The 12,796-nt window shown below is 37.3% G+C and overlaps 1 protein-coding gene across 5 annotated transcripts in view; it reads left to right on the forward strand.

Moving 5' to 3' along the window:
- Positions 1–12,796, forward strand: part of SMYD3 (SET and MYND domain containing 3) — a 372,579-nt gene that overhangs the window by 229,302 nt on the left and 130,481 nt on the right. The window contains exons 1-2 of one of the 5 annotated variants that reach the window (XM_035321621.1): positions 5,022–5,172; positions 10,828–10,831. The exons of 3 other annotated variants lie outside the window; for them this stretch is intronic. The gene's annotated coding sequence lies outside the window, so the exon portion shown is untranslated. Of the gene's footprint in view, positions 1–5,021; positions 5,173–10,827; positions 10,832–12,411; positions 12,460–12,796 lie in introns of those variants that run through there. One more of the 5 variants, XM_035321622.1, reaches the window with a different exon arrangement.

Genomic DNA, 12,796 nt, shown 5'->3' on the forward strand with positions numbered 1-12,796 from the left:
TTGCTCCTTGTATTTTTTTTTTTTTTTTTTTTTTTTCCTCAAGGGACTGAATCAAGAGACATGCTCTGGCTTCTGGGTGCTCATCTCAGATCGGTCAGCCAGTCAGGCTTCTCAGCATGCTCTCCCAAACTGTATCAGACCCCCCCCCCCCCCCCCTCCTCCTTTATTCTTTTCCACTCCTACCTCACATTCAACCTGCATGAAAAGTGGAGAACTCACCACATGGGACTGCTGTGATACTGAATGCTTTGCAAGACTGGTGCGCTCTGAGGAGCACAGACCAAGGAAGTAACTAAGATTAATCAGTAATATTTTATTGCATAAATGTTTGTGTTTGTGCTGTGTGATTCCCTATACGTTATTTTAACTTATTCTCGATATATGCCTTTAAGTCAAGAAGGCATGCCTGTCGCTGCTTGTTACTGGGGGCCTGCTTCTTCCCACACATGCATGACAATGCTACAACCAACATCACAGAGTCAATTGCCTTTCTCGGCCCTTTGGTCACTCTGAAGATTTATAAAATGCAGGGATCCACCTTATAGCTGTAAATAAAGAAATAATCATTGAACCTCTTGTCATATTATCTAATACGTCAATATGATGCATGCATGCCTTCATTTTTACTATGTGCATGTAAATGTCCCAAAGCGCAGACCTTTGTTTATGTTCCACAAAGTTCTCCTGCTGGTCACCTGCACAGCAGAAAAATGTGCATATGAAGATTTTTTCTCAGAAAATCAGATTTTAGTTTAATTGGTAAAGCATGTGTTTATATCTGGTCTTTTTGTTATAGTTATATTTTGATCTCCTGGGATACTCCACTGCAATGAGATTTTGATGTCTGGAGTATGACATTTCTATGCGTAGCTCTTAATTTCAAATAGAACTGACTAAATGTATACAGCTCATAGGTTAGGAAACTATTAAAAGATTTCTTAAGATATCTGAATTCTGAGTTGTGGCAGAAGTTTTGTCCTCTGACAGTTCAGCCTGAATGAAGGAAAGCAGAGATGAACAGATAAACTTGAATATATTTCAAACCTTATTTTTTATTTATTTTTATGTGTTATTTGGGAGTTATTCCTGCTACTTTAGTTTCCAATTTTTTATTGGTATGCTTACAGCTATTGTTTAATGTAGTTAAGATCCTCAAAATGTCTTTTAAGTTCTGCCTTGGGTCTGAATACAGAGCTTCCTGAAAGGAGATTTCTGTGAATGCTGATTTTAGTTCAGTAAGGATGATCTCCATCAGCTCCATCTATAAACAGTGGAGGGGAGGGCATTTCTTTTCCAGAGAGAGACTCAAAACAGTTAAATTAGGCTTCAGTCATGAGTGTTTCTTTCTGCATTGACTGTTGAGACTGTTTATAGATACATTAGCCACATGTGATTAAATTAGCCTTGATGAGTATTCTTTCTGATGGACTAATCTATGAACTAAGTTCCAGTCATTAGCAAAGCTGATATCCAAGTGGTATCTCTGTATCTTGGACAATTTATCCCAAAGATGGGCAAATGAAGCAGCATTATCAAGTTCTTTGTAGATCATCTTACATTAGGATTGCATATTTCATAGTGGACTTGAATCCCTGCTACCATAGACAGGATAGTTTAATGAAGGCATGGAAAAAGAGAAATAAGTATTAAAGAAATAAGAAGATGGAAAGAAAGGAAGACAGTCTTTCTTGAACCCCACTGGGTCTCTGTCACGAGACCTTCAATTTGTTTTCATTATTTTTTTTCTCTATAAACTAGATGTCCATATAACTTCCATTTATTGAGTGAAAATGGAAAGGTAGCTAAAGTGCTCTGATAACTGAAGGAGATGTTTGTGCTGAAGGAGATGCTTGTGCTGGGAAAACTCTCTAACTCCTTACAGCTGGAAAATCTTCAGGTGGCAGCTGCCCAGTATCTTGAAAATATTGACCTTACACAGTTTTGTGGGTTACAAGAGAGTTTATAAAAAATAACCAGGGCTAAAGAGCTGGATGCTAAGGGAATATTAAATACGAAAGTTAAACTCATGCAATGTTATGACTACAAGTATAAAATCAAATCGGAAAGTGTAATATAAACATATATAATATACATATTATACATCAATTACATCATTGAGTACTTTTGGAGATGTATATGTTTATATATTATTTTACTAAAGAAAGTTGTGCTTCCTGTTATCATTTTGGGGGAGAGGAGAGGGCTGTTCCATGCAGGAGAAATATTGATGGAGATATTTTCTTATGTGAACATTTATCCATTACATGAAACGCTGTAGGAGAATGAGAATATGAGTGACACAAAATACTTTCATATCATTTTTTTTATTATTATTATTTTAAAGAAGCTGTATTGTTTTGCATGAGATGGTGTTTTGACATTCTCTCTAGTAGAGAACAACTTCTTTTATAATGCAGTGTGACATACCTTTCTAAGAGTGTTATGGGAACCCTATGCCTGGGGGTTTCTTCGACAATGCACTTTTATATAGGAAACATGCAGTGTGGCTGGGAAGCCCAGCTCATTCGGAAAACTGAGAATGTCATGTGCACAAACTGTCATGCTCACAGAGCTGGTACATCACAAGAGCAAAGATCAGTTTGATATTTGTGCCGTATTCTTAGGTACAAGTTAACAGGATGATTGTGTCACACCTTGTAACTTTAATATAACGTGCAAACTAGCAAACATTAAAGTCTGTGAAAGAAAGATGGTTGAAGGAGCAGTGGCATTCTTCCCCAAGAGTGCTGTCGTACAAGATTCTCTCCTGAAGCAGGTAAATTTGTGTCTGCCTTGTGGTTAATTGTATTTCTGCCTTTTCCTCAAATAGGCAGAATAAGAGGAAATGCTAAAACTGACTAGAGATAAAACATTTCAGGTTGGTTTACAAAATTAATATGAACTGTTACCACTCTCGGAGTCACAAAATTGGTTCTCATTAGGAGTGCTCATATTAAGCAGTTGTTACTTGCCATTTAAAAGTTCTTTGGAGAATGTATAATGCAAAAATATCAGAAATTGTATTTTAATTTTGTAATTAAAAGAGAGAAGTGTCTCTCATGTTCTTTCTATGTGTATATCAGAGGATGTTTGCAATTCAGTGGCCTTAAGACTTGATCAGGCACATAGCACTCTAACGCTGTTTCAGCCAAGACCTGAACCATACACTGAATTTTTGCTGGGATTGTGGCAAGAGCATTATTTCAACATTTAGCAGGAAAAAAGAAAAAGAAAAAAAATGTCTAGAAGTATTATACAGAATATAGTCAAATTTTTATATAATAGGATAGCCATGAATATCATGTGAAACTGATCCCTTGACTGACAAGGAATCAGATCAGCAGGATTTTAGCCCCTGACATGCCTCTTTTCTACTACTAAATATCTATATTCTCCCAGTTCCACAATAGTCACATGAATGAATACGCTTTTTAAGCGATGACTTAATACATTTAGATTAAAAACAGAAAGACGGGAAATGAGATGAGAGACATAGATCTCAGCTTTCACTTTGATGAGAATATTTCTTGTTTAAGGAAAGAGTGTTTTCATATTTAAAATATTATGCCATGACAAGTGACTCAGAAGAAAGAATAACTATATGAACAGATTTACTTAAGTAAATGAAATTATCTCCTCCTTTTCTCAAAAATTCAGTGATGCTGATGAAGGAACTTTGGAAAACATTGATGAAACAAACAAAAAACACCATGTCTTTAAAACTTTTTTTTTTTTAATCATCAGTTCAACCTACATTCGTTTCTGTTACCTTGTATGACTGCAGTAAGTAATCAGGCAACTATTTACAGATATTGAAATTGCTTTCCCTGTAAATACCACAAAATTGAGAAAAAAAAAAAAAAAGATATCAAGGAATTCACAGTCTTATCTTTTCAACATATTTCATCATTTCAAGAGTGGTGTATTGGATGGTAGTAGTCAATGTACCATACACTTCAGGAGAGAAATGGTGACACTCAGAAAATGTTTTGAGCTTTTACTCTTACATTCTAATTAATTCTGCAGTAGCACCTAGAGGCTTTGAGTCTGAAGTAGTGCTATGGTGCCCTAGCATTCCCCAAACACATTGTGTGAGATACTCACTGCCTGGAAGATCCAACAGAAACAGACAAGGCAAATAATGGAAAGCAAAAGAGGTGCAGGAAGGTGAAGAAACAAAGGTAATCCAAGAACTGAGGTAATGCTGGGAAATTAATTCAGATTTTATAACTGTGGTTCAGTGCTCAGTCCATTACTATGCTGCATCCACTCTCATTCCTGCTCTTTGTTCTGGGAGTTCAGTGTTTATTGTAAGAATTTTGATGATGGCTCAAATTAGCACGACGAACTTAGGGTCTAGCATAGAAGAGCTTTACAGTAATTAGATGGATTCACTGTGTGTAATTCAATACTTAAGACAGGCACCGCAGTTCAGCTGAGGTGCTAGTATTTCAGTTTAGCCCATAATAATTTGTTTGAATGTGGATTGCCTCAATAACGTATTAGGATCTCACTGAGACAGATGCATATCAAAAAGCATCATTACAGCCATTGGGACAAATTCTGGTTACATTTCCACAATACTGACTAAAATCACCCCAAAAATCTGTGTTCTTAGACCTTTAGATAGTTCTGATTATTATTAGAGCGCACTGAAAACCCAGCCCTGTGGCCTCTATTTTCACTGCTAAAAGTCAGATTACAGGGTGGCCATTATGAGTTTTACAAGCTGTTCCTATCAGATCAATGAAATGTATGTGCAAGAAAAGGTTAAAAAAAAAAAATGAATCATGACCTTAATGGTCTGTGCCTACTTTCTAAAAACAGGGTAAGTATACACTTTATATCCCAGAGCATCTTGTTGAGGCCAGTGTGAGCCTATCCGGGATGCAGGATGACTTGTACATTGCAAAGGTTTCATGGGGCGCAGCTGCAAGGAATTGGGTTGTAGAGGTTGGTAGATTATTAATGAATGGGTCTGGCTTCACTTGTGCTTTACCTCTGCTCTGAAAAGGTAGGACTGTAGCAACACCCATTTTCTCTTCTGCTGTGTTCCATTGTTCCATTGTCTAAGCAAAGGCAATTATTGGGTGCTCATTAAGCACCCAGATTTGGATCCAGGTCTTCACCAAGTTTCAGTCCTAAGCAAACCGTGAGCATAAGTAGGATTTAGTATCCATACACATCTATAATACAAATATACCTAACCAATCTTTGTTTCCTACCTTATCTTAAATGATCTTGTGTTGCTTCTTAATATTATAGATATTTGAAATATTTGTCTTAACATCTCTTTGTAGTTTATGGCTTACTATGGAAAACATTGCAATTGCCTGCATTCTTAATTATCCTTCAAAATACTTATCTACAACCCTGTCTGACCTTATTTTCCCCAAGCTAAATAAAGGAACTCCTAAGAAAATAGAAACTATGCATGAAGTATTTCAGAATCAGCTTATAAAATTACCCGTCTCTGTACTGTTACAATTCTTAGCACTCCGCTCTTGAAAATGCAGCGTAAAATTACATGTTAAGTACTGACTTTTGACTATTTTTGTTATTCATGAATATGTGAGCCTGTGGTTGAAAGATGTTATGGGTAATCTCTGAACTTAATCCTTTGAAGGAATGAAAAGTAGAAAGGACATTATTTGGCTCACTGATGTCAGATGACAAATACTTGAGTGTTCCAGCACAGAAACAGGCAGCCAGATATGCTTTCAGATCTTCCTTTTCTTAAAAATTGAGTGGACAGTGAATAAATTCTTTGAAGTAGCTCCTCTTTTTGCTTATCAAAACATTCAGCAGATTAAAAGCTAACTGGAAAGCTAACTGTTACTGGAAAATCTTTAGCCTCTTTAAATCCTAGATCAGATACAATATTAGTGAAACTTTCAATTTAAACAAATAAAGCTAACTTCTATGTTATGTGGCAAGCAAAGTTGTATAGGGCCTTCTCTTAAAGTATTGTTTTCACAATGAAGTATGGGTGTGGAATTCCCCTGCTGATCCCTCCTTTGTTCCTTGTCTCTCCTCCTATCTCCTCTATAAATGCATTATTATTTTTGACCCAAGAATTGCCCTGTACAGTAGTGCAATAGTATACAAAACTAAAGTTAGATAAACGCTTCTAAAGCCTGACCTTTAGTACTGGAAAGAGGGTATTAAAATGGATCAAGTACCAGACTGTCCTCAGGCACCTGACGCTGTATTTACCCAATCTCACTTGAGATGTTATTCATATTTATTTGAAATACTTGTGTAATCTCTCTGAATTTTGAATCCTATGCTTTTGTTCTGGCAACCTGGAGTTTGGAAGAAATCTTTTGTTGCCAGTATGTTGTGCTATTCAAAATAATGTTTGTTCTTTCACCCAGGATCTCAGGTTATTTTCTTATACTATTGTAGTATTTTGGCATTTAAGTTATTGCTTTTTAAAATGGATCAATTGCATTTGCTCCAGATCAATTTTCCCTTCTCTCAGCTTCAACTGGGAGAAAAGGAACATGCTGCATAGATAGGAAATCAGTAATTTCAGAACTGACCTCCTCCTTATGGGGAGCTGTGAGTTCTTGAGGTCTTCCACAGAGCTAGGCAGAATCTTAAAAATCATCTGTTTAAGAGGTATTGTCCTCTTCCAAGGACAGTAAACCTTTGTTGCATACAAAATGAAGTATGCAATCAATGCTCTTTGACCAATATTTCATGCCATATCTTCATCCAATTTCTCCTTTCGGAAACCTGGTCTTAATTATGGTACATGGTCTGAGATTGCAGAATTATAGTTGCATATATTCACTACAAAGTCATAGAAAAACTACTCTCATGTCAGTAGAAAGTTTGCCCAGTTTGTCTTCCTAGAAGGCTCTAAGTTACAGGATTGGAGAGAGATTTTGTGCATGCTGAGTACAACATATGTAGCCCCCTCCACACAATGTGACTTTTTCAGGAAGGACAGAGGAAGAACTTGATGTAAAATTTGAATAGGACTTATTCTTGCACTCAGATGTTGAGTTTCGTTATTACTGGCATTACAAATTATGTCTGTTGGCACACCAGTAGGAGGTTCAAAAACCTTCAGTTTAAACACATTAATAAATCGAAGAGCCTAAATATATTGCATATATATGTAGTCAAATGTTTCTTTCACGGGAGGATACACCTAATGCTCGGATGTTTCAGTCAGCTATTTCTGGCTGTCTACATTAGCTGTGATGAGAAGTATACAACTGCAGTTTTTAAAAAGATCAACTTATAAAATGATACTCAGTTCTGCTAAAAGAGAAAAAGTAATCAAAAATAGGGAAAAATGTTTACTAACAATGCATGTGGTAAATCTGCCACATCAAATCATTGGAAGTGTATGATGGGTTTGTCGTAAGGTGTGGTGTAAGGTGTAAGGCTAAGCTGTGCCAAAGTGCCCAAACCCTGATAGAGCAAACAAGACTAAGAGAAAAATACCAAGTTTTACATGACTGTCACAGTCCTTATTTTTCGTAGTGGTAAAGACAAAGGTGCTGTTGCATAACTGTTACAGAGCTCATTTCCAGAAGTGAGGTGCTCTAGGTTAAAAGAAACATCATGAAAGTCTACCAAAGACTAGGATGATCTACGAGCTTTCCTGAGGCGCAACTGGTCAAGTGTGTTGATGGCACTGCTTAACATTTAGCATAAGCTTCTCTTGTTCACCATAATCTGCCTTGCCTTAGGGATAGAATCTATCCTGTGTCATTTCAGAATTTTAAAAGATAGAGATATTTCAAAGCAGGTTGTTCGGACTCTCTTTGCAGTCAGAAGTTCAAAAGTAAGCTTGGATGCAATTCATCAAATCTAAACCAGACAGCAACTTTAAAACAAGATGACTCAGGATCTAGAAAAGGCTATTTATCTCCAGTGATTCTAAAGAGGGGTTGGACAGCTCTCTAAGATGTATGTCTAGAATTGGCTTCACTGATCCTAGCCTGGATTGTTAGTTCCTCATGCTAATTCTCTGTGAGTGTGTGACTTGGTGATGAAACAAGTCCCACTTAGAGGTTTTCTTCTGTTTTTGATCTATAACTCTAGCTTTGATCTCCTTGTGTCTCATAGCCAGACTGTAAATACTATAAAACCATCTCGTCATCCAAGAAACTTCTGCTGTTATGGTTTTTGGCAGATCCATGGTCTGTAGCTTGAAAACAGGCATTGAGAAGTAAGAAACAAGATAATATTTTCATTACCAAGTGGTCTGAAGTCCTGGTTTTCTTTCCAGGGATTGAATCACTGATCCAGCTGGTTCACGTATGTGCCTGCGTTCACACTTCAAGTTTACATATTCAAATGCTGTTCAGATCTTCATTTATTTATTATTATTTTCTGAAACCTCTGCATTACCTATAGCAGAAAATCTGGACTCTCCAATTTATGTGGTTCTCATGATAGTAAGAGCACTGCAGTTCATTCCTCCTTCATTTCCCTCCCTTTTATTGTCTGTGTTACAGTTTCTGTCTTTTTCCAGTTTAAATGTATCACAACTCTTCATTTTTTTATTTTTATTTTTTCCTCTAGCTTCTCTTTTAATACCTTGAGGACTTCTAGTATTTTATTCTCTTACTTTATAACCTTGGACATTATTTTGCCCATCTCATTCTTTAATCTCATGCCATACCTTCTGGCTTTGGCCCAGGAAGTGTGTGGTTATGATCTCCACCTGCATGAAGGTGGAGAACTGTGGTAGAGAACTTTGGGTCTCTAATGTGCCTGCCCAGTTATCTTTCCTGTCTGGAAGAAGAAAGATCACAATTAAATGTTCTGCATGGCCTTTAAATGCAGAGCTGAAAAGGGGTATCCTTGCTGCTTGATAGGTTTGCCTAAAAAGGAGTATGCCACATTTTCCCTCTCCAGTACTCCTAGAATCAGTTCTGAAGAAAAACAAACCTAATTAAAACCACTCTTGGTTCCAGGGCTGCTCTCTGGCATAGGTTTATTCAGATGCAGGAACTTGTGCTCATTAACTAGGTTCCAAAAACTGACAAAATGGGTCATCAAGAGAAATGTGTCAGTACCAGAACTGATTTCTTGGTAGTAGATTTCTTGGCAGGAGTAGTTCTCTTCTGGAGGACTGGGCAGATGGACAACATACATTCAGCATGACTTGTGCCATCACTTATCCTGAAGGGTGTTGCCAGTGCTTATGGACCCATTGCCTGTGAAAGAGTCCATTTCTCTCTGTTTTTGTGCTCATGGTCACAATGCCCTAAGGCTGCTCAGGTAACTTAGACTTGTTTCTAGAGAGCAGGGACCCAAAGTGTCCATCTTTTCTAATTTCTCCTGGTGTTTCTATCTTCCCTTCAAAAAAGGATTCATGGAAGATTTTGGCATCCAACATTCACAAAAAGAGTATTTTAACACTGGAATGAGAAAAGAGAAGAAAAAACGTGTCTGGTGTCTAGCTGCTCTGTCTTCGGTCATTTGTGTTCAGAGGTCTCCTCTTGATTGATCTAGTTACCAAGAAAAAAAGAACTCAGTTGAGAAAGCTTACCTGTGTATTAGAAGCCTTTTTCTTGTCACACTCTGAAATTGCACGTGCTAAGGAGCTTACAATGCCACTTTACTAGCTACCATGGCTTCCTACTTCTGGCAAGGTGCCTTGTTGTTTTCTCAGGTCTTTTTCTCTAAACAGTATGCTTCCTCTGCAGAAGTAGCCACATAGATCAAAGATGTTAAATGTGTGTTTCTATACTGATAAAACAGAACCTGTCAGAGGACTGCTCACCTTTATGTGCCTACAACAGGAATATCAAGCAGGCCCTTAATTTTCTCCTATAAAATAAAATAAGGAGAAAAAAAAAAAAAAAGGTGAGGGGAGGTGCGGAGGGGGGTTGTTGTTCACATCATAGCTTTGCAAAATCCCTACAGCCTCCTAAGCTGTAGTCCTGGGGTCCTGGCTGGAGCCATTCACAGACCAGCATTCAAAGGAGAAGGGTGGGATACTGGCTTGTATCCCTTCTGCTTTGAAACGTGCTGTGAGCATGTACATTTACAACCTTTTCTCCTGCTCAACTTCCCTTGATGAAGAGTTTGACCCAATCTCTGAATTCTCTGCCTGAGAGGAGGGGGGTTCCCCTCTGCCCCTTGCCTTACTGCATGAAGGGAGGACAACATGCCATGTGCCTTCTGCATGTGCTGCTGTGGTGAGTTCTCCAGGTGCCAGATTCGTACCCCGTGTGGGAATTGCATATGGCACCGCAATTCAAAAGAACAGTTAAAGGTCAGCAGCATGTCTTTTTACTTTACCACCTACCTTTACTTTTAGAGTCACATCCTGGTCCCTTCTGGGCAGGAGCCTTTGTGTGGGTATGAATGTGACAGCCAGAGTTGTCAGTTCTCCTGTAAAATTCCTGAACTACCGTAAGACTCAGGTGTGTGTGTGTGTGTGTTTAGTGAAGAAATTGGCCATATATGGATGATATTAATAATCAGAACAGCTACCTCCAATTCATTCTAGTTAATTTAAGAAAATAAAATTTCCATCTTGTGTGTCATGAAATATTCTACAGAAACAGGTAAAGAGTAATTTCACTAAACAAGTCGGGGCAGCCCAGCTGATACTTGAAACATCAAAGCTGTGAGATGGGCTGTTTAATAATGTTGTATTCTGACTCCCATAGCTGTGCCTGCATGTGCACACCCACCCATCCACCTGTACATACATAATTTGTCTGGCATAGTACGCATACACACCACATATCGGCCTGCAGAATTACTGTAGTAGTATTCGCTCCCCACAATTCCTACCTGACAGTAGGATGTCTTTAACCTTTGCTACACATAAGTGTTCTAAGGAAGGCACGTCTAGGATCTTTGGCTTTCCCTCACAATTTATGTTGACTCTTTACTGGAACATTTTTCATATATAACACACTTCCTAAAATCCCAGTTGTTTCTTATTTACTCTTTTATAGAAGTTGGTTGTGTACATATGTTTTTTGATTCAGATGGGATAATAAGGGCTGTTTTAAATAATGTATTTTTTGTATTTTTCTTGTTAATGGAAATTATTTACTTTAAGGAGTTGCGTGGCCAGCAGCCATGTCACCTTCATTTAGTAATATTTGGAGGCAAGTTCCTTTTTCAGATGCCTAGAAGGCCTCAGCACAGAAAAAATGTTGCCTAATCTTTAACAGAACTCAGAAGTCTTGCTGAGAAGTTGAAACAGGATCAGAAATCTCAGTATCTGATCCTTTGAGGACAGCTGTTTCAAAGCAACTATGCAAAGCCGGGAAAAGAGTGAATGAGCAAGCTTCAGCCCTTTGAAATATTTACTGTTCAGTGAGTTTGGAGAGAAAGGGAGAACGTGATGCCTTCCCTCTCCTAAAAGTTGATAGCATCCTCTTGTTTTATTAATAGGAAATAGATGATGCTATTAATTTGACAACTCTTTTGATGGACAAAAGCTGGAGACACTGATCTAAGTGTTACACATTTTATGTATATATATATATAAAATATTTAATATAATAATATATATATACCTAGAAAGTATTATCCTGAGTATGTATATATATATACATGGTAGAAAGAAGCTGTAAGAGTTTCAATTTGTTCATTTGTTCCTAAATATTGTCAAGCTTTTTTTTTTTTTTTTTTTTTTTTTAAAAATAATTTGTGGGAAATACTTCAACTTTCTCCAAAACACATTTAATAACCGGATCAATAGCCATCATACATTGAATATGAAACATTAGAATAATTATTTTACAACGTTTGCACTGTTGCTTAATGTCTTGTCAGCGATTCATTCCAATTTGAAAGCAGTTGTGGAGCTTGAGATTCTCTTTTAGTTCTCTGCATCAGATGTAGGTCTGTATGCCCTTATAAAAATTCAGAGTTGGAAGGAAACTAGTCCCCTTGTCACAAAGTGTGTACCTACTCCCGTGCTTGAATGTATTTACACAGTCACTATTAGCAAAGAACAGCACAGTTAGTCTCCAGTTTTTTCTCTCCTCAAAGCATTTTTTTTTTCATTTTATTTTTAACCAAGCCTTCAGGTTTCTGTTGGTAAATTTGAATGTTTTCATGATATTTTTCCTTATGCTTCTCTTTGGAAAGCATCTTGTTCGATTTCTCATTTTCCTATTAGAGCAAACTACAGTAACGTAAACATGGGTGGGCTTGAATCTCTCCAGGTGACTATTTTCTTGTCAAGATATCTTTCCAAAGGACCTAGCATAAAACACTTTGGTTGTCTAGGGACTTTGTCAGCATTAACATTGCAGTACTGTGTTGATATTAACTCCTAAATGCAAAGGAAACTTAGTGTTTATAATAATAATTATTATTATTCAAACATAAATATGATCTTGGAGTTCTTATTTGGAGACTTCATGGAATTGCAATTGCTGTATGGAGCCAGAAGAACTCAATATGAAGGAGTAGCTTTTGCCAGCTCAGCCTGACAATGAGAATCCCAGTAATCAGATATGCCCTTCCTGTGTGCCTGGTATTGTTTCTTTAATTGCATTTAGTGTGAATGTAATCAGAGTTTGCTAACAGATTTACGAATATAATTATTGAAAAGAGAACCTAGTCTTGAGTTCGTTGGTTTTGAGAGGATTGCAAAAGTATTTCAGGGGAGGCCTTAAATTCTTGAGTGGATTGCTATTTATCTATGGTCATGCACATGCTAAATAATGATATTAAATAAATTATTCTTCTGTTGTGCTTTCTAATAAAGCACAGCCTTCCAGCTATGTAAACAACACTTTGTTTCCAACATTATGGAATAAAACAGGTAGAGTTGGCTTTGTGGGTTGAC

This window comes from Oxyura jamaicensis, chromosome 3, assembly GCF_011077185.1.
Source record: "Oxyura jamaicensis isolate SHBP4307 breed ruddy duck chromosome 3, BPBGC_Ojam_1.0, whole genome shotgun sequence".
NCBI classification, from domain to species: domain Eukaryota; kingdom Metazoa; phylum Chordata; class Aves; order Anseriformes; family Anatidae; genus Oxyura; species Oxyura jamaicensis.